The sequence below is a fragment of the Petromyzon marinus genome, chromosome 45, assembly GCF_048934315.1.
Source record: "Petromyzon marinus isolate PM22_M1 ecotype Great Lakes invasive population chromosome 45, UKy_Petmar_22M1.pri1.0, whole genome shotgun sequence".
NCBI lineage: Eukaryota > Metazoa > Chordata > Hyperoartia > Petromyzontiformes > Petromyzontidae > Petromyzon > Petromyzon marinus.
In genome coordinates this window covers 10,846,507-10,867,498 of record NC_133711.1, presented here as the reverse complement: position 1 = coordinate 10,867,498, position 20,992 = coordinate 10,846,507, and the positions used below count along the sequence as shown (strand labels likewise).

The following is a 20,992-nucleotide window of genomic DNA, read 5'->3' as shown; positions in this document are numbered from 1 at the left end:
GGGACGGTGCCGTGGTGCCGCAGCAGCGAAGCCGCTCCGTCGGAGCCGTGCCTGCAACTGTGATGCCGCAGCAGCAGCGAGGCCGTCCTGCCGACGCCGTGGCCGCGACGCCGCCACCTCCGAGCGACGGGGCCGACGCTGCTCCTCCCTCACCACCCCCCACATGAACACACACACACACTACACACACACACACCCACATAGAGCCCCCACATGAACACACACACACTATACACAGACTACACACACCCCCACATAGAGGGAGGTCACCTGGCCGACAGGTTTTCACCCAGAAGCCCTCTCATGGGACCAAACTTCACGGTTTCCTGCGACCAGGGAATTTGGCGATCTCCCCCGAGGCTAACTCGCACCGCAGCGCCGTGACTTGGGTTGTAATCACGTGGTCACGACGGGGCTGCTGAGCCACCGTGGGTAGAAAACACCCACAACACACACGGGTCAGCAGGCACGTGGGGGGGGGGGGGGACAGAGTCACGAACGGCGGGAAAAACAAGGCCCGTCCTCTGATTGGTAGGACAAATGTGCTTGTTTAGAGGGTAAAAAGCGGACATCTGAGAGAGCACCGGCCCGGGGAGAGTGGTGGGAAATCCGAGCAACCTGATTGGCCGGGAAGGCCAGCGGATCAGCGCAGAACTCTCTTTGATGTAGGGAACAATAAAAGGCGAGAGAAGGTAGGGATAGGGGAGTTGCGTTCTTCTCAAGTCGGGGGATCGGAGTAGTCACCGTGCCAGCCACTGTAACGTCCATGAAACGAGTCTCTGCGCAGCCAGGCCCCGTTCCCAGCGAGCATTTCGTGCAGCCTCGCCTCTCCCCGGCTTCCCGCACACCCGAGCCGAACCGCGAGTACGCAGGAGAGAGTGGGTATTTAGGGTAAGATCCTAGGGAGCTTGATTCTAAGGGGACGAGGTAGATCGGGTTTTGACCATCGGGAGATAGGTTAGACCTGCTCTGCTGACTCATACTGATTCGGGTGATAGTAGCGCGTGGACACGCCGGGAATAAATCGCTAGTGATAAATAAACCTTGTTGTGTGGTTTCTGCGAGTGTGGAACGGGCGCATGGTGGTGTGAGTCCGCTCGTCGTGGTATGGGGATTTGCGCGCTGGTAACTCTGTGGAGGCGGCCATTCTGTGCACGCCCGCCCAGGATTCCTACGTCGTTATACCCTGTGTTTGCGCGCGAGTGTGTATTTACCCACGTGTTTGCACCCGCCCATGCGTGTAACTCGTGGTTAGCGTGTGCGTGTGGCGAGCGGTGGCGGACTCGCACAGGGGCACGTGAGGTTACTCATATGCTCTTGTGTTTAACGTGTGCATGTGGCGGTGGACTCGTACAGGGGCACGTGAGGTTACTCATGCGCCCTTGTGTTTAACGTGTGCGTGAGGTAGACGGGCGGCGTACACGCCAGATTATCCATACGGCCTTTGTTTAGCATGTGCCCGCGGTGAGCGACGGTGGACTCGCCTGGGTACACGTGGGATTATTCATACAGCCCTTTAAATAATTTCCGAGACAACCCCCCAATCGACTACGCGTGTGCGAGTGACGTCCCTGCCCTCTGACCCCCGAACCCCGTCTCGCGCGTGCGATTGGTGTATCGTACTAGTGACAAAAAAGGATGGGTCAACCCGGTTTTGCGTTGATTACCGCAAATTGAACGCGGTCACCCTCGGCGATGCCTTCCCCATACCCCGCATCGATGACACCTTTGACAGCCTCGCGGGGCGCGGCATTTTTCCACCCTCGATCTGGCGTCGGGTACTGGCAGGTGGAGATGGCGGAGGAGGACCGGCCCAAAACCGCATTCACCACCCCGATGGGACTATTTGAGTTTCGTGTACTCCCGTTCGGGCTCACCAACGCGCCCGCGACGTTCCAGCGGCTGATGGAGTTGGTGATGCGGGGCTTGCAGTGGAAACAGTCCCTAATTTACCTGGATGATGTGATAGTGTTCAGTAGATCTCTGTCTGAGCACTGGTCCAGGTTACGGGAGGTGTTCCAGCGACTGCGAGCGGCCCATCTCAAGCTCAAGCTGCGTAAGTGTTACCTTGCACAGCGCGAGGTGGGGTACCTCAGACACCGCGTCAGCGAGGCAGGGGTGCGCACCAATCCGGAGAAGATACGCGCCGTAGTGGATTGGCCACGGCCAAGGAGCCTGACGGAGATCAGGTCATTCTTGGGGCTCGCCACCTATTACCGTCGATTTGTAAAGGGATTCAGCGAGATTACACACCCCCTCACCCAACTCACTTCCCTTAAGAACCCTTATCAGTGGACAGAGGCCTGCCAGACGGCCTTCACCACCCTCAAAGACCACCTCACCCACACCCCCACTCTGGCATTCCCCGATTTCACCACCGATTTTATTTTGGACACCAACGCCTGCAGTAGTGGGCTGGGCGCGGTGCTGTCACAGGTGCAGGACGGGACGGAGTGGATCATCGCATACGCCAGCAGGACCCTGAGCGGGGCCGAACTGAACTATTGCGTGACCTGTCAGGAGCTGTACGCCGTGATTTTCACGTGTAAACAGTTCCGACCGTGTTTGTACGGCAGGAGGTGCCGTGTGCGCACTGACCACTATGCCCTGCAGTTTCTCTTCACATTCAAGGAACCGCGGGGGCAGATGGCCCGATGGCTGGCGCAGCTGCAGGAGTACAACCTGCAGATCGAGTACCGGGCTGGGCGGACACACGCAAACGCGGACGCCTCGTCATGGCGGCCCACGGTGTGCGCCGAGACGAGGGCGGAGGAGGCCTGCCCGTGCTTCACGGGGGGACGCTGTCGACGGCCCTCCAGGAACACGCTGAGACTCACCCCCCTCTCGCGAGAGAGAGTGCAGCATGCGCCACAAAGACCCCTGCAGAAGGAGCCAGGGACCCGACGGACCGCCCCACCCAGACCGGGCGGATCCTAGAGGACGTCGGCTGCGCCTTCCCAGGGCCTGAACGATGAGCAGCTGAGACAGATTCAGCAGCGGGACCCGGACCTGGCGGTGGTAGAAGTGGCCCTACGGGGGAAGAAGAGCGCCCTACCGGGACCCTGGAGTGGTTTGGATGCCCGGTTGTGTGTGCAGAACGGGGTGGTACGAGAGCTAACCGAAGCCGGCCAGCCGGGGTGCATCTGTGTTCCCGCCCAGGTGCGACCCCAGCTGCTACGGCTGGTGCACGACCACCCGCTCGGGGGGCATGATGGGGAACGGCGCACTCGTGAAACCCTGCGTCGCCAGTATCTCTGGCCCAAGTTGGCACAAGACGTGGCCGCCTGGGTGCAGGGCTGCCGCGTGTGTCAGCAATGCGGGCTGAAACCGGCACAATACCAGGTACCCCTGAGACCGTTCCGCATCAGACGGACGAACCAGCTGGTTGGGATCGACCTGCAGGGGCCATTCCCGCGATCCCACCGGGGCAACCGATATATCCTCGTAGCGGTGGAGTACTTCACACGCTATCCCGTCGCGGTGGCCATCTCCGATAAGACGGCCCTCGTGGTGGCCCGGGCATTCGTGGAGCACTACGTACTCAAGCACGGGATCCCCGAACGAGTCATTACCGACCAAGGTAGTGAGTTCGAGGCAGAGCTGTTTCAGGTGCTGTGCCCTACGACCGACTCCGAATCCCCGCCCCGCAGCCCTTTAAACAATCTCCGTTGCCCGCCCTCGGTGGCAACGCGTCTGCGAAGGACGCCATTGCCCTCTGACCCCTGACTCCCGGTTCAGCGCGTGCGAGTAGTGCGCGGGGTTGTGCGAACGGACACGTCGCGTTTGAGTGGCTGAGAAGCGACGGATTGGTTCCAGGCAGCCGTGCGCCAGCCCCGAGCTATGCCCCCAAACAGGACCCGCGGACCCGAGGGGCTGCGCCGCGAGGAGGGGAGCCAGGGAGCCGCAGCCGTCTCTCCCCGCGAGCGAGGAGTTGAATAGTGGCGGCTCTCACACGAGCGAGGTGTCCGGAGCCCGCAGCCCTCCCGAGATCAACCCTCCCCTGGAGGGGGGATCGGGGACCCGCGTCCCCCACAATGCCGTGAACCCGCGTGCTCCGTTCTCCATCCCCATGGAACCCCCAGCGTGGATCTCTCTGTGCTTCCCCAGGCGCCCTTCGGCTTCTCTCCCCGTCTCTTTTCCGTGGCACCCGTCTGGGTTCACCGCCAACCCGCGCTGACCAGCGTGGTGAAGTATGGTCAAAAGAACACCTCCGCGGCCACCACGGCGCGGGGGTGGAGCCCTCAAACACAATCGCCCAAGGTCACTGTCGTGCCGTCCCATTGATTCAAATCTCCACTCAGCTCCTGTGATTCGCGCACGATGCAATTCTCACATCCGTGAGACGAACCACCAATGATGGAAACATCGCGCTCGCTTGTCGGAGCCCCGAGGGTCGAACTGAGCCTCCGACATCGCGTGCGAATTCACCCGATGCCGCTACTGCCCTCTGTTAGCAATACCGAGGTAGGCCCGGAGCTTCCGCTCCGATGTCTCAATGCAGTAGCGTCATTTAACGGTCAGGTGCTTGATCCAGCAGTGGAGTGATCATGGCTGATGATGATGAGAGCCAGGTACCACATCCAGCAGTGGAGTGATCATGGCTGATGATGATGAGAGCCAGATGCCTCATCCAGCAGTGGAGTGATCCTGGCTGATTATAATCGTGGTGGTTGTGGTGATGGTAGTTTGATACTTTTGGGCATGTGTTTTAACTTCCGTGATGTAAGACATCCCAGAATAATTTACTTCTCACTCGGCTATCCACCACCATCATCATTGTCATCATGCATGCTCACTCTGCTGCTGGCTGATGAGGGCTCCCTCCTGGTGGTGAATGCAGGCAACTGATTGGGACTTGAGGTTTTGGCTCCAAATTCTCGGACGTTCCCGTGTCTCGCCACCAGAGGGCGATATAATCTAGGGTAGGTGAATACACCACAAGCATTACCCTACGTACCACGCTTTTTGTCCCTGGGTTGTAAGTGTTATTTTCTAATTGCTTATGCCTCAAAAGTATGTAAAATGGCTATTATTCCCCACAAACTTTGCTTTTGTGACCAGGACTTTACGTGAAGGAATGACACAAATGCACACCACGTGTTCTCATTGAAAATAGGTACACTTCAAAATATCAATGTCCTGAACACAAAAGCAAAGTTTGTGGGGAGTAATATCCAGTAATATCCACTTCCTGTACTTTTGAGGCATAAGCAATTAGGAAATAATACGTAATACCTAGGAACAAAAAGAAAACATGTTTTTGTTACACAATGTTATCAGTTTTATTACAAGTTTCAAATCAGTGGTACAACCTCTCTAGAGCAGCCGTGCAACTCTTTGGTTCTCAATCGTAAAACAATAAAAATTTAGAATGTTAATAAATACAGCGTGTTTGCTGAAACAAAGGAAGTCGTACTTGCTTGTCCGTGCTTAATTTGTGTTTTAGATTATACACCTGTTTAGATTATACACCTGTTTAGATTATACACCTGTTTAGAATATACACCTGTTAAGATTATACACCTGTTTAGAATATACACCTGTTTAGATTATACACCTGTTTAGATGATACACCTGTTTAGCGTATACAACTGTTTAGATTATACACCTGTTTAGATTATACACCTGTTTAGATTATACACCTGTTTAACACGATTATACACCTGTTTAGATTATACACCTGTTTAGATTATACACCTGTTTAGATTATACAGCTGTTTAGATTATACACCTGTTTAGATTATACAACTGTTTTGAATATACACCTGTTTAGATGATACACCTGTTTAGATTATACACCTGTTTAGATTATACACCTGTTTAGAATATACACCTGTTAAGAATATACACCTGTTTAGATTATACACCTGTTTAGATTATACACCTGTTTAACACGATTATACACCTGTTTAGATTATACACCTGTTTAGATGATACACCTGTATAGATTATACACCTGTTTAGATTATACACCTGTTTAGATTATACACCTGTTTAGATTATACACCTGTTTAACACGATTATACACCTGTTTAGATTATACACCTGTTTATATTATACACCTGTTTAGATTACACACCTGTTTATATTATACACCTGTTTAGATTATACACCTGTTTAGATTACACACCTGTTTAGATTATACACCTGTTTATATTATACACCTGTTTAGATCATACACCTGTTTAGATTAAATACCTGTTGGGATTATAAACCTGTTTAGATTATACACCTGTTTAGATTATACACGTGTTTAGATGATACACCTGTTTAGATTACACACCTGTTTAGATTATACACCTAAATATCATGATTATACACCTGTTTAGATTATACACCTGTTTAAATAGTACACCTGTTTAGATTACACACTTGTTTAGATTATACACCTGTTTAACACGATTATACACCTGTTTAGATTATACACCTGTTTAAGACAGTTATACACCTGTTTAGATTATACACCTGTTTAGATTACACACCTGTTTAGATTATACACCTGTTTAGATTATACAGCTGTTTAGATTATACACCTTTTTAACACGATTATACACCTGTTCAGATTATACACCTGTTTAGATGATACACCTGTTTAGATGATAGACCTGTTTAGATTATACACCTGTTTAGATTATACACCTGTTAGACACAATTATACACCTGTTTAGATTATACACCTGTTTAAATGATACACCTGTTTAGATTACACACCTGTTAGATTATACACCTGTTTAACACGATTATACACCTGTTTAACACGATTATACACCTGTTTAGATTATACACCTGTTTAACACGGTTATACACCTGTTTAGATTATACACCTGTTTAGATTATACACCTGTTTAGATTATACACCTGTTTAGATTATACACCTGTTTAGATTATACAGCTGTTTAGATTATACAGCTGTTTAAATTATACACCTGTTCAGATTATACACCTGTTTCGATGATACATCTGTTTAGATGATACACCTGTTTAGATTATACACCTGTTTAGATGACACACCTGTTTAGATTATACACCTGTTTAGATGATACACCTGTTTAGATTATACACCTGTTCAGATTATACACCTGTTTCGATGATACATCTGTTTAGATGATACACCTGTTTAGATTATACACCTGTTTAGATGAGACACCTGTTTAGATTATACACCTGTTTAGATGATACACCTGTTTAGATTATACACCTGTTTAGATTATACACCTGTTTAGATGATACACCTGTTTAGATTACACACCTGTTTAACACGATTATACACCTGTTTAGATGATACACCTGTTTAGATTATACACCTGTTTAACACGATTATACACCTGTTTAGATTATACACCTGTTTAAATGATACACCTGTTTAGATTACACACCTGTTTAGATTATAAACCTGTTTAACACGATTATACACCTGTTTAGATTATACACCTGTTTAGATTATGCACCTGTTTAGATTATACACCTATTTAGATGATACACCTGTTTAGATTATACACCTGTTTAGATTACACACCTGTTTAGATTATACACCTGTTTAGATGATACACCTGTTTAGGTTACACAGCTGTTTAGATTATACACCTGTTTAACACGATTATACACCTGTTTAGATTATACACCTGTTTAGATTATACACCTGTTTAGATGATACACCGGTTTAGATTATACACCTGTTTAGATTATACACCTGTTTAGATGATACACCTGTTTAGATTATACACCTGTTTAGATTATACACCTGTTTAGATTATACACCTGTTTAGAATAAACACCTGTTTAGATTATACACCTGTTTAACACGATTATACACCTGTTTAGATTATACACCTGTTTAGATTATACACCTGTTTATATTATACACCTGTTTAGATTATACACCTGTTTAGCACGATTATACACCTGTTTAGATGATACACCTGTTTAGATTATACACCTGTTTAGATGATACACCTGTTTAGATGATACACCTGTTTAGATTATACACCTGTTTAGATTACACACCTGTTTAGATTATACACCTGTTTAACATGATTATACACCTGTTTAGACTATACACCTGTTTAGATGATACACCTGTTTAGATTACACAGCTGTTTAGATTATACACCTGTTTAACACGATTATACACCTGTTTAGATTATACACCTGTTTAGATTATACACCTGTACACCTGTTTAGATTAAACACCTGTTTAGATTATACATCTGTTTAACACGATTACACACCTGTTTAACACGCAGGAGGCCTTATTACACAATATCATCCCTAATGCGGGTGTTGTGGGTTAGATCGCGTTAAAATATATAAATGTGTCGCTAAACCCGCCACCACCCGACACCGCCAGCTAGTAAGGGTTGTCACGTCAACAGAGCGTGCCAATTCGTCACTAGTACAGCACACACCGGTACCAGTTTTACGACGTGCTTATATTTACGCGATTTAACCCAAAACACCTGCATCACGGATTATTTACCTTCTAAAAGCACCTGGGCAGTGTCTCGCACCCCCAGAAAGGGCATCTCGCTCCCCAGGGGGTGCGTGCACGCCAGGTTAAGCACCACCGTTCTACATCGTCTGCACTGCTCATCCAGCAGTGGAGTGATCATGGCTGATGATGATGAGAGCCAGATGCCTCATCCAGCAGTGGAGTGATCATGGCTGATTATAATCGTGGTGGTTGAGGTGATGGTAGTTTGATACTTTTGGGCATATGTTTTAACTTCCGTGATGTAAGACATCCCAGAATAATTTACTTCTCACTTGGCTATCCACCACCATCATCATTGTCATCATGCATGCTCACTCTGCTGCTGGCTGATGAGGGCTCCCTCCTGGTGGTGAATGCAGGCAACTGATTGGGACTTGAGGTTTTGGCTCCAGATTCTCGGACGATCCCGTGTCTCGCCACCAGAGGCCGCTATAATCTAGGGTAGGTGAATACACCACAAGCATTACCCTACGTACCACGCTTTTTGTCCCTGGGTAGTAAGTGTTATTTTCTAATTGCTTATGCCTCAAAAGTACAGCAAATTGCTATTTTTCCCCACGAACTTTGCTTTTGTGGCCAGGACTTTACGTGAAGGAATGACACAAATGCACACCACGTGTTCTCATTGAAAATAAGAATACTTCAAAATATCAATGTCCTGATCACAAAAGCAAAGTTTGTGGGGAGTAATATCCACTTCCTGTACTTTTGAGGCATAAGCAATTCGGAAATACCAGGTATTACCTAGGAACAAAAAGAAAACATGTTTTTGTTACACAATGTTATCAGTTTTATTACAAGTTTCACATCAGTGGTACAACCTCTACAGCAGCCGTGCAACTCTTTGGTTCTCAAAAGTAAAACAATAAAAATGTATAATGCTAATAAATACAGCGTGTTTTATGAAACAAAGGAAGTCGTACTTGCGTGTCCGTACTTAATTTGTGTTTTAGATTATACACCTGTTTAGATTATACACCTGTTTAGATTATACACCTGTTTAGATTATACACCTGTTTAACACGATTATACACCTGTTTAGATTATACACCTGTTTATATTATACACCTGTTTAGATTACACACCTGTTTATATTATACACCTGTTTAGATTATACACCTGTTTAGATTACACACCTGTTTAGATTATACACCTGTTTATATTATACACCTGTTTAGATCATACACCTGTTTAGATTAAATACCTGTTGGGATTATAAACCTGTTTAGATTATACACCTGTTTAGATTATACACGTGTTTAGATGATACACCTGTTTAGATTACACACCTGTTTAGATTATACACCTAAATATCATGATTATACACCTGTTTAGATTATACACCTGTTTAAATGATACACCTGTTTAGATTACACACTTGTTTAGATTATACACCTGTTTAACACGATTATACACCTGTTTAGATTATACACCTGTTTAACACAGTTATACACCTGTTTAGATTATACACCTGTTTAGATTACACACCTGTTTAGATTATACACCTGTTTAGATTATACAGCTGTTTAGATTATACACCTTTTTAACACGATTATACACCTGTTCAGATTATACACCTGTTTAGATGATACACCTGTTTAGATGATAGACCTGTTTAGATTACACACCTGTTTAGATTATACACCTGTTAGACACAATTATACACCTGTTTAGATTATACACCTGTTTAGATGATACACCGGTTTAGATTATACACCTGTTTAGATTATACACCTGTTTAGATGATACACCTGTTTAGATTATACACCTGTTTAGATTATACACCTGTTTAGATTATATACCTGTTTAGAATAAACACCTGTTTAGATTATACACCTGTTTAACACGATTATACACCTGTTTAGATTATACACCTGTTTAGATTATACACCTGTTTAGATTATACACCTGTTTAGATTACACACCTGTTTAGATGATACACCTGTTTAACACGATTATACACCTGTTTAGATGATACACCTGTTTAGATTATACACCTGTTTAACACGATTATACACCTGTTTAGATTATACACCTGTTTAAATGATACACCTGTTTAGATTACACACCTGTTTAGATTATACACCTGTTTAACACGATTATACACCTGTTTAGATTATACACCTGTTTAGATTATGCACCTGTTTAGATTATACACCTATTTAGATGATACACCTGTTTAGATTATACACCTGTTTAGATTATACACCTGTTTAGATTATACACCTGTTTAGATGATACACCTGTTTAGGTTACACAGCTGTTTAGATTATACACCTGTTTAACACGATTATACACCTGTTTAGATTATACACCTGTTTAGATTATACACCTGTTTAGATGATACACCGGTTTAGATGATACACCTGTTTAGATTATACACCTGTTTAGATTATACACCTGTTTAGATGATACACCTGTTTAGATTATACACCTGTTTAGATTATACACCTGTTTAGATTATACACCTGTTTAGAATAAACACCTGTTTAGATTATACACCTGTTTAACACGATTATACACCTGTTTAGATTATACACCTGTTTAGATTATACACCTGTTTATATTATACACCTGTTTAGATTATACACCTGTTTAGCACCATTATACACCTGTTTAGATGATACACCTGTTTAGATGATACACCTGTTTAGATGATACACCTGTTTAGATTATACACCTGTTTAGATTACACACCTGTTTAGATTATACACCTGTTTAACATGATTATACACCTGTTTAGACTATACACCTGTTTAGATGATACACCTGTTTAGATTACACAGCTGTTTAGATTATACACCTGTTTAACACGATTATACACCTGTTTAGATTATACACCTGTTTAGATTATACACCTGTACACCTGTTTAGATTAAACACCTGTTTAGATTATACACCTGTTTAACACGATTACACACCTGTTTTAACACGCAGGAGGCCTTATTACACAATATCATCCCTAATGCGGGTGTTGTGGGTTAGATCGCGTTAAAATATATAAATGTGTCGCTAAACCCGCCACCACCCGACACCGCCAGCTAGTAAGGGTTGTCACGTCAACAGAGCGTGCCAATTCGTCACTAGTACAGCACACACCGGTACCAGTTTTACGACGTGCTTATATTTACGCTATTTAACCCAAAACACCTGCATCACGGATTATTTACCTTCTAAAAGCACCTGGGCAGTGTCTCGCACCCCCAGAAAGGGCATCTCGCTCCCCAGGGGGTGCGTGCACGCCAGGTTAAGCACCACCGTTCTACATCGTCTGCACTGCTCATCCAGCAGTGGAGTGATCATGGCTGATGATGATGAGAGCCAGATGCCTCATCCAGCAGTGGAGTGATCATGGCTGATTATAATCGTGGTGGTTGAGGTGATGGTAGTTTGATACTTTTGGGCATATGTTTTAACTTCCGTGATGTAAGACATCCCAGAATAATTTACTTCTCACTTGGCTATCCACCACCATCATCATTGTCATCATGCATGCTCACTCTGCTGCTGGCTGATGAGGGCTCCCTCCTGGTGGTGAATGCAGGCAACTGATTGGGACTTGAGGTTTTGGCTCCAGATTCTCGGACGATCCCGTGTCTCGCCACCAGAGGCCGCTATAATCTAGGGTAGGTGAATACACCACAAGCATTACCCTACGTACCACGCTTTTTGTCCCTGGGTAGTAAGTGTTATTTTCTAATTGCTTATGCCTCAAAAGTACAGCAAATTGCTATTTTTCCCCACGAACTTTGCTTTTGTGGCCAGGACTTTACGTGAAGGAATGACACAAATGCACACCACGTGTTCTCATTGAAAATAAGCATACTTCAAAATATCAATGTCCTGATCACAAAAGCAAAGTTTCTGGGGAGTAATATCCACTTCCTGTACTTTTGAGGGATAAGCAATTAGGAAATAACACGTATCACCTAGGAACAAAAAGAAAACATGTTTTTGTTACACAATGTTATCAGTTTTATTACAAGTTTCACATCAGTGGTACAACCTCTACAGCAGCCGTGCAACTCTTTGGTTCTCAATAGTAAAACAATAAAAATGTATAATGTTAATAAATACAGCGTGTTTTATGAAACAAAGGAAGTCGTACTTGCGTGTCCGTACTTAATTTGTGTTTTAGATTATACACCTGTTTAGATTATACACCTGTTTAGATTATACACCTGTTTAGATTATACACCTGTTTAACACGATTATACACCTGTTTAGATTATACACCTGTTTATATTATACACCTGTTTAGATTACACACCTGTTTATATTATACACCTGTTAGATTATTCACCTGTTTAGATTACACACCTGTTTAGATTATACACCTGTTTATATTATACACCTGTTTAGATCATACACCTGTTTAGATTAAATACCTGTTGGGATTATAAACCTGTTTAGATTATACACCTGTTTAGATTATACACGTGTTTAGATGATACACCTGTTTAGATTACACACCTGTTTAGGTTATACACATAAATATCATGATTATACACCTGTTTAGATTATACACCTGTTTAAATGATACACCTGTTTAGATTACACACTTGTTTAGATTATACACCTGTTTAACACGATTATACACCTGTTTAGATTATACACCTGTTTAACACAGTTATACACCTGTTTAGATTATACACCTGTTTAGATTACACACCTGTTTAGATTATACACCTGTTTAGATTATACAGCTGTTTAGATTATACACCTTTTAACACGATTATACACCTGTTCAGATTATACACCTGTTTGGATGATACACCTGTTTAGATGATAGACCTGTTTAGATTACACACCTGTTTAGATTATACACCTGTTAGACACAATTATACACCTGTTTAGATTATTCACCTGTTTAAATGATACACCTGTTTAGATTACACACCTGTTAGATTATACACCTGTTTAACACGATTATACACCTGTTTAACACGATTATACACCTGTTTAAATTATACACCTGTTTAACACGGTTATACACCTGTTTAGATTATACACCTGTTTAGATTATACACCTGTTTAGATTACACACCTGTTTAGATTATACACCTGTTTAGATTATACAGCTGTTTAGATTATACAGCTGTTTAAAGTATACACCTGTTCAGATTATACACCTGTTTAGATGATACATCTGTTTAGATGATACACCTGTTTAGATTATACACCTGTTTAGATGACACACCTGTTTAGATTATACACCTGTTTAGATGATACACCTGTTTAGATTATACACCTGTTCAGATTATACACCTGTTTCGATGATACATCTGTTTAGATGATACACCTGTTTAGATTATACACCTGTTTAGCTGAGACACCTGTTTAGATTATACACCTGTTTAGATTATACACCTGTTTAGATTATACACCTGTTTAGATGATACACCTGTTTAGATTACACACCTGTTTAGATGATACACCTGTTTAACACGATTATACACCTGTTTAGATGATACACCTGTTTAGATTATACACCTGTTTAACACGATTATACACCTGTTTAGATTATACACCTGTTTAAATGATACACCTGTTTAGATTACACACCTGTTTAGATTATTCACCTGTTTAACACGATTATACACCTGTTTAGATTATACACCTGTTTAGATTATGCACCTGTTTAGATTATACACCTATTTAGATGATACACCTGTTCAGATTATACACCTGTTTAGATTATACACCTGTTTAGATGATACACCTGTTTAGGTTACACAGCTGTTTAGATTATACACCTGTTTAACACGATTATACACCTGTTTAGATTATACACCTGTTTAGATTATACACCTGTTTAGATGATACACCGGTTTAGATGATACACCTGTTTAGATTATACACCTGTTTAGATTATACACCTGTTTAGATGATACACCTGTTTAGATTATACACCTGTTTAGATGATACACCTGTTTAGATTATACACCTGTTTAGAATAAACACCTGTTTAGATTATACACCTGTTTAACACGATTATACACCTGTTTAGATTATACACCTGTTTAGATTATACACCTGTTTATATTATACACCTGTTTAGATTATACACCTGTTTAGCACGATTATACACCTGTTTAGATGATACACCTGTTTAGATTATACACCTGTTTAGATGATACACCTGTTTAGATGATACACCTGTTTAGATTATACACCTGTTTAGATTACACACCTGTTTAGATTATACACCTGTTTAACATGATTATACACCTGTTTAGACTATACACCTGTCTAGATGATACACCTGTTTAGATTACACAGCTGTTTAGATTATACACCTGTTTAACACGATTATACACCTGTTTAGATTATACACCTGTTTAGATTATACACCTGTACACCTGTTTAGATTAAACACCTGTTTAGATTATACACCTGTTTAACACGATTACACACCTGTTTTAACACGCAGGAGGCCTTATTACACAATATCATCCCTAATGCGGGTGTTGTGGGTTAGATCGCGTTAAAATATATAAATGTGTCGCTAAACCCGCCACCACCCGACACCGCCAGCTAGTAAGGGTTGTCACGTCAACAGAGCGTGCCAATTCGTCACTAGTACAGCACACACCGGTACCAGTTTTACGACGTGCTTATATTTACGCGATTTAACCCAAAACACCTGCATCACGGATTATTTACCTTCTAAAAGCACCTGGGCAGTGTCTCGCACCCCCAGAAAGGGCATCTCGCTCCCCAGGGGGTGCGTGCACGCCAGGTTAAGCACCACCGTTCTACATCGTCTGCACTGCTCATCCAGCAGTGGAGTGATCATGGCTGATGATGATGAGAGCCAGATGCCTCATCCAGCAGTGGAGTGATCATGGCTGATTATAATCGTGGTGGTTGAGGTGATGGTAGTTTGATACTTTTGGGCATATGTTTTAACTTCCGTGATGTAAGACATCCCAGAATAATTTACTTCTCACTTGGCTATCCACCACCATCATCATTGTCATCATGCATGCTCACTCTGCTGCTGGCTGATGAGGGCTCCCTCCTGGTGGTGAATGCAGGCAACTGATTGGGACTTGAGGTTTTGGCTCCAGATTCTCGGACGATTCCGTGTCTCGCCACCAGAGGCCGCTATAATCTAGGGTAGGTGAATACACCACAAGCATTACCCTACGTACCACGCTTTTTGTCCCTGGGTAGTAAGTGTTATTTTCTAATTGCTTATGCCTCAAAAGTACAGCAAATTGCTATTTTTCCCCACGAACTTTGCTTTTGTGGCCAGGACTTTACGTGAAGGAATGACACAAATGCACACCACGTGTTCTCATTGAAAATAAGTATACTTCAAAATATCAATGTCCTGATCACAAAAGCAAAGTTTGTGGGGAGTAATATCCACTTCCTGTACTTTTGAGGCATAAGCAATTAGGAAATAACACGTATTACCTAGGAACAAAAAGAAAACATGTTTTTTTTACACAATGTTATCAGTTTTATTACAAGTTTCACATCAGTGGTACAACCTCTACAGCAGCCGTGCAACTCTTTGGTTCTCAATAGTAAAACAATAAAAATGTATAATGTTAATAAATACAGCGTGTTTTATGAAACAAAGGAAGTCGTACTTGCGTGTCCGTACTTAATTTGTGTTTTAGATTATACACCTGTTTAGATTATACACCTGTTTAGATTATACACCTGTTTAGATTATACACCTGTTTAGATTATACACCGGTTTAGATTATACACCTGTTTAGATTATACACCTGTTAAGAATATACAACTGTTTAGATTATACACCTGTTTACCACGATTATACACCTGTTTAGATTATACACCTGTTTAGATTATACACCTGTTTAGATTATACACCTGTTTAGAATATACACCTGTTTAGATTATACACCTGTTTAACACGATTATACACTGTTTAGATGATACACCTGTTTAGATGATACACCTGTTTAGATTATACACCTGTTTAGATTACACACCTGTTTAGATTATACACCTGTTTAACATGATTATACACCTGTTTAGACTATACACCTGTTTAGATGATACACCTGTTTAGGTTACACAGCTATTTAGATTATACACCTGTTTAACACGATTATACACCTGTTTAGATTATACACCTGTTTAGATTATACACCTGTTTAGATTATACACCTGTTTAGATGATACACCTGTTTAGATTATACACCTGTTTAGATTATACACCTGTTTAGATGATACACCTGTTTATATTATACACCTGTTTAGATTATACACCTGTTTAGAATATACACCTGTTTAGATTATACACCTGTTTAACACGATTATACACCTGTTGAGATTATACACCTGTTTAGATTATACACCTGTTTAGATGATACACCTGTTTAGATTATACACCTGTTAAGATCACACACCTGTTTAGATTATACACCTGTTTAACACGATTATACACTGTTTAGATGATACACCTGTTTAGATGATACACCTGTTTAGATTATACACCTGTTTAGATTACACACCTGTTTAGATTATACACCTGTTTAACATGATTATACACCTGTTTAGACTATACACCTGTTTAGATGATACACCTGTTTAGGTTACACAGCTGTTTAGATTATACACCTGTTTAACACGATTATACACCTGTTTAGATTATACACCTGTTTAGATGATACACCTGTTTAGATTATACACCTGTTTAGATTATACACCTGTTTAGATGATACACCTGTTTAGATTATACACCTGTTTAGATTATACACCTGTTTAGATTATACACCTGTTTAGAATATACACCTGTTTAGATTATACACCTGTTTAACACGATTATACACCTGTTTAGATTATACACCTGTTTAGATTATACACCTGTTTAGATTATACACCTGTTTAGCACGATTATACACCTGTTTAGATGATACACCTGTTTAGATTACACACCTGTTTAGATCACACACCTGTTTAGATTATACACCTGTTTAGATGATACACCTGTTTAGATGATACACCTGTTTAGATTATACACCTGTTTAGATTTAACACCTGTTTAGATTATACACCTGTTCAACATGATTATACACCTGTTTAGACTATACACCTGTTTAGATGATACACCTGTTTAGATTACACAGCTGTTTAGATTACACACCTGTTTAACACGATTATACACCTGTTTAGATTATACACCTGTTTAGATTATACACCTGTTTAGATTATACACCTGTTTAGATTATACACCTGTTTAACACGATTACACACCTGTTTTAACACGCAGGAGGCCTTATCACATAATATCATCCCTAATGCGGGTGTTGTGGGTTAGATCGCGTTAAAATATATAAATGTGTCGCTAAACCCGCCACCACCCGACACCGCCAGCTAGTAAGGGTTGTCACGTCAACAGAGCGTGCCAATTCGTCACTAGTACAGCACACACCGGTACCAGTTTTACGACGTGCTTATATTTACGCGATTTAACCCAAAACACCTGCATCACGGATTATTTACCTTCTAAAAGCACCTGGGCAGTGTCTCGCACCCCCAGAAAGGGCATCTCGCTCCCCCAGGGGGTGCGTGCACGCCAGGTTAAGAGCCACCGTTCTACATCGTCTCCACTGCTGGATGAAGCCCACCCCCCCGACCCGTCGCCATCCCCCACGGTGTCACGGTGCGGCCCCTGTGCACGTCTGACGTCACGGTGGCTCCGTCCCCTCGGGAGGGCCCCGGCGCTCTCCGGCCGCGTTCCTCTCCTCGATCCGCCGCTCCGTCACCGCCCTCGAGCGCCGTCCCCTCGTGAGTCGGCGACGCGACCTGCCCCCAGCCCCACTCGCGTCTCCTCAACACCCCGGGACGATGCCGTGAACCCGCGCGCTCCGTTCTCCATCCCCATGGAACCCTCAGCGTGAATCTCCACGAGCTGCTCCAAGAACCCCTCCTCGGCTTCTCTCCCCGTCTCTTTTCCCTGAATTCTCTGCACGCAAATTTTCAGTTGCCACGATGTCTCTGTCTGTTACCACGATGTCTCTGTCTGTTACCACGATGTCTCTGTCTGTCACCATGATGTCTCTGTTTGTTACCACGATGTCTCTGTCTGTTACCACGATGTCTCTGTCTGTTGCCACGATGTCTCTGTCTGTTACCACGATGTCTCTGTCTGTTACCACGATGTCTCTGTCTGTTACCACGATGTCTCTGTCTGTCACCACGATGTCTCGGTCTGTTACCACGATGTCTCTGTCTGTTACCACGATGTCTCCGTCTGTTACCACGATATCTCTGTCTGTCACCACGATGTCTCTGTCTGTTGCCACGATGTCTCTGTCTGTTACCACGATGTCTCTGTCTGTCACCACGATGTCTCTGTCTGTTACCACGATGTCTCTGTCTGTCGTCACAATGTCTCCGTCTGTTACCACGATGTCTCTGTCTGTCACCACGTTGTCTCTGTCTGTTGCCACGATGTCTCTGTCTGTTGCCACGATGTCTCTGTCTGTCGTCACGATGTCTCTCCTTGTTACCACGATGTCTCTGTCTGTTGCCACGATGTCTCTGTCTGTTACCACGATATCTCTGTATGTCACCACGATGTCTCTGTCTGTTGCCACGATGTCTCTGTCTGTTACCACGATGTCTCTGTCTGTCACCACGATGTCTCTGTCTGTTACCACGATGTCTCTGTCTGTCGTCACAATGTCTCCGTCTGTTACCACGATGTCTCTGTCTGTCACCACGTTGTCTCTGTCTGTTGCCACGATGTCTCTGTCTGTTGCCACGATGTCTCTGTCTGTCGTCACGATGTCTCTCCTTGTTACCACGATGTCTCTGTCTGTTGCCACGATGTCTCTGTCTGTTATCACGATGTCTCTGTCTGTTATCACGATGTCTCTGTTACCACGATGTCTCTGTCTGTCGTCACGATGTCTCTGTCTGTCGTCACGATGTCTCTGTCTGTTATCACGATGTCTCTGTCTGTTACCACGATGTCTCTGTCTGTTACCACGATGTCTCTGTCTGTCGTCACGATGTCTCTGTCTGTTACCACGGTGTATCTGTCTGTCGTCACGATGTCTCTGTCTGTTACTACGATGTCTCTGTCTGTTACCACGATGTCTCTGTCTGTTGTCACGATGTCTCTGTCTGTGATCACGATGTCTCTGTCTGTTGTCACGATGTCTCTGTCTGTTACCACGATGTCTCTGTCTGTTGGCACGATGTCTGTTAGTTATCACGATGTCTCTGTCTGTTACCACGATGTCTCTGTCTGTTAACACGATGTCTCTGTCTGTTACCACGATGTCTCTGTCTGTCGTCACGATGTCTCTGTCTGTTACCACGATGTCTCTGTCTGTTACTACGATGTCTCTGTCTGTTGCCACGATGTCTCTGTCTGTTATCACGATGTCTCTGTATGTTGTCACGATGTCTCTGTCCGTCGTCACGATGTCTCTGTCTGTTACCACGATGTCTCTGTCTGTTACCACGATGTCTCTGTCTGTTACCACGATGTCTCTGTCTGTTATCACGATGTCTCTGTATGTTGTCACGATGTCTCTGTCTGTCGTCACGATGTCTCTGTCTGTTACCACGATGTCTCTGTCTGTTGTCACGATGTCTCTGTCTGTTACCACGATGTCTCTGTCTGTTGCCACGATGTCTCTGTCTGTTATCACGATGTCTCTGTATGTTGTCACGATGTCTCTGTCTGTCGTCACGATGTCTCTGTCTGTTACCACGATGTCTCTGTCTGTTGTCACGATGTCTCTGTCTGTTACCACGATGTCTCTGTCTGTTACCACGATGTCTCTGTCTGTTGCCACGATGTCTCTGTCTGTTATCACGATGTCTCTGTATGTTGTCACGATGTCTCTGTCTGTCGTCACGATGTTTCTGTCTGTTACCACAATGTCTATGTCTGTTACCACGATGTCTCTGTCTGTTGGCACGATGTCTCTGTCTGTTACCACGATGTCTCTGTTTGTTACCACGATGTCTCTGTATGTTGTCACGATGTCTCTGTCTGTTGGCACGATGTCTCTGTATGTTGTCACAATGTCTCTGTATGTTGTCATGATGTCTCTGTCTCTTACCACGATGTGTCTGTCTGGTACCACGATGCCTCTGTCTGTCGCCACAATGTCTCTGTGTGTTACCACGATGTCTCTGTCTGTCACCACGATGTCTCTGTCTTTCACCACGATGTCTCTGTCTGTTACCACGATGTCTCTGTCTGTTACCACGATGTCTCTGTCTGTTACCACGATGTCTCTGTCTGTCGTCACGATGTCTCTGTCTGTCGTCACGATGTCTCTGTCTGTCACCACGATGTCTCTGTCTGTTGTCACGATGTCTCTGTTACCACGATGTCTCTGTCTGTTACCACGATGTCTCTGTCTGTTACCACGATGTCTCTGTCTGTTACCACGATGTCTCTGTCTGTCGTCACGATGTCTCTGTCTGTTACCACGATGTCTCTGTCTGTTACCACGATGTCTCTGTTGCCACGATGTCTCTGTCTGAACG

General features: G+C 43.6%; 1 long non-coding RNA gene across 1 annotated transcript; it reads right to left on the bottom strand.

Moving 5' to 3' along the window:
* Positions 1-7,257: 7,257 nt before the first annotated feature.
* On the bottom strand, positions 7,258-17,121 carry LOC116952179 (uncharacterized). The gene is made up of 3 exons (XR_012946930.1): positions 15,488-17,121; positions 11,992-12,112; positions 7,258-8,927 (listed from the first exon to the last, which is right to left on the bottom strand). It is a non-coding gene; the product is annotated as an uncharacterized LOC116952179 (long non-coding RNA).
* Between the last annotated feature and the right edge of the window lie 3,871 nt (positions 17,122-20,992).